Source organism: Narcine bancroftii, chromosome 4 (assembly GCF_036971445.1).
Source record: "Narcine bancroftii isolate sNarBan1 chromosome 4, sNarBan1.hap1, whole genome shotgun sequence".
Lineage (NCBI taxonomy): Eukaryota > Metazoa > Chordata > Chondrichthyes > Torpediniformes > Narcinidae > Narcine > Narcine bancroftii.
In genome coordinates, this window is record NC_091472.1 from 317,180,038 (window position 1) to 317,182,776 (window position 2,739).

Sequence of the window (2,739 nt, forward strand, 5' to 3'; positions counted from 1 at the left end):
GGGTGAAAGGCTTAGGGGGAACTTCTTCACACAGAGGGTGGTAGGTGCAGGGAACGTGCTACTGGCAACAGTGGTGGAGGCTGGGACAACTGGGGCATGGGAGTAAGTACAGGGGGATGGAAGGGGAAAGTTCTTCACACAGAGGGTGGTGGGAGCAGGGAACACACTGCCGGCAACGGCGGTGGAGGCTGCGACAACTGGATCTTGGGAGTAAGTACAGGGAGGATGTAAGGGGTAGTTTCTTCACACAGAGGGTGGTGGGAGCAGGGAATGCACTGCTGGCAATGGTGGTGGAGGCTGGGACAACTGGGGCTTGTAAGAGACCTTTAGATCAGTACGTGGAACTGAGAAAAATGGAAGGTTCTGCGATGGGGAAATTCCAGACAGTTGTTACAGTGGGTTTTGGGTTGGGACATCACTGAAGCCGAAGGGCCTGTACGGTGCTGTAGATTTACTGGGAGGGAAACACAAAGTCTGCAGATGCTGTGATTGTAGTAAAAACACAGCAGGTCCCGTAGCTTCCATAGGAGACAAAGATAAATGAGCTATGCTTTGGGCCCGAGACCTTCCTCAAGGTATCTCTGTTCTGTGGGACGTAATAGGTGGGTAATAGGTTAGTATAGACCCTTTGGGCCAAAGGGCCTGTCTCTGTGCTGTGACTCTGTGTCGCATTCCCCTCAGGAGGATGTGTTGGTGGATGTATGTGAGGACTGCGTCACCTACATCTGGAATTGCCAGCGCCCTCCTATTTCACCAGTCAGGGTTCCAGAGCTCAGCCCGCCGCTGAAGAGTGGTTTGACTGGGCAGACCTCGCCAGCCATGGGCGATGCAGCCTTTCATTTCCATACCCACTGACTTGTGTCCACACAGGAGGCCATTAATCCCATTTGTTTTCCCCCAGCAGAACAATCCCATCAATCCCCATTCCCACTCAGAGGAGAATTCCCTTCAACATCCTCCTTCACAATGTTTGGACTCAGAGGGGTGCTGAGTTTTGGAACAACGTGGGGGCCAGTGATGCAGATGTGGAGAGTGCCTGGAGGGGTGAGGGGGAGAAAGGTGTAGCTGAGTCCACCGCCAGATCATTCCAGTGGCTTTATTGAACGATGGAACAGCTCGACAGGACGGGTGGCCGACTCTTGTTTCGCACCCTCATGTTCCTATTCCTGCTCGGATCTGGACAGATCAAACCGTCCACATGTCCCTAAACAGGTTCCGACACTCTGGCCCCATTGTCTGCTCTGCACAAGTGTTCCAACGGCTCAATACACTGTTAGCAAATATTTCTGCCACTGTGTGAGGCTCCAATCCAGATACCGAGAACTGACTCGAGGAGCCGAGTGGTCTCTCCTGTTCCAAAACTCAATTTATATTGACATTATGAGGCCTCGTTATAACTCTATCCCTTTCAAGAACCAATCCACATGCGGTTTATAGACTGTCTCCATCAGCTGGGCAAAGTTTGATGAACCATTCTGATTCCACCCTCCTCCCCACTCTCCCCACACAGCACATCTACTGAAGGGATTGGACAGAAAACCTGGGAGAGAACACATGGGTTCTGCACCCTCCCTCCAACCCTCAGACTGTGAGACCCACCCTCCATCTCTCAGACTGTGGGACACTTCCACCCTTTGTCCCTCAAACTGAGACCCTCACTCCCTCAGAATGCGGGACCCTCCCTTCCTCCCTCCTTCAGACTGTGGGACCCTCCCACCCTCTATCCCTCAAACTGAGACCCTCACTCCCTCAGAATGCGGGACCCTCCCTTCCTCCCTCCTTCAGACTGTGGGACCCTCCCACCCTCTATCCCTCAAACTGAGACCCTCCCACCCTCTATCCCTCAAACTGAGACCCTCCTCCCTCTGTCCCTCAGACTGTGGGACCCTCAGTGCGCCTCTCCACCGTCTACCTCCCGCAGGCCAGGACCTCCCGTCCTGACTGACCATCAGGGACGGACCTCTCGCTGGGGAGCGCTGAAGGGGTTAAGGTTTCCTTTGTTGGCCGGGATGGGATGGGTTTGAGAGGTCCTTCCACAACGACAGGAGATGCTGGCTGCAGCCATCAGCTGATGCACACATGACCGGGCACAGCGCCCTGAGGAGGCCGGCTGTCGGAGGGGAAGGGGGCGGAGGTCCCGGGGCAGGCACGGGAGAAATGCGAGCAAAGCCGCGGGAGGATCGCGGGGCAGGGGTAGGGAGTCCTGGACGTGAGCTCGCAACCGAGTCTGTTCCCTGTTAATCACCGGAGTCCGCATCTCAGGCCACTCTGCCCATATCGCCCCAGCTACTAGCCCATGAGAGCCATGTCCCGCCGCTGGAGTTGGAGGGATGTGTCACAGGTACCCGGGCGGGGAGGGCACGGAGGGCAGGGTTAGATGGAATGGCGGGGATGATAGGGAGAGGGTGAGAGGGGGTAGGAAGGTGAGACTGGGGAGGGAGGTGGGGGAGAGGGGCAAGAAATGGGACCGGGAGGTGGAGAGATGGGACGGGGGGGGGGGGGCAGTGGGTCTGGAAATTGGGACCAGGGTGGGGGTGAGAAGATCGGGGCGGGGAGAAGGTGGGACCAGGGTGGGGGGAGAAAAGGTGCCGGGGGGGGGGGGTGGTGGAGGGAGGAGAAGGTGGGACCTAGGGGGGTGAAGGTGGGACCTAGGAGGGAGAAGGTGGGACCTAGGAGGGAGAAGGTGGGACCTAGGAGGGAAAAGGTGGGACCTAGGGGGGAGAAGGTGGGATCTGGAGA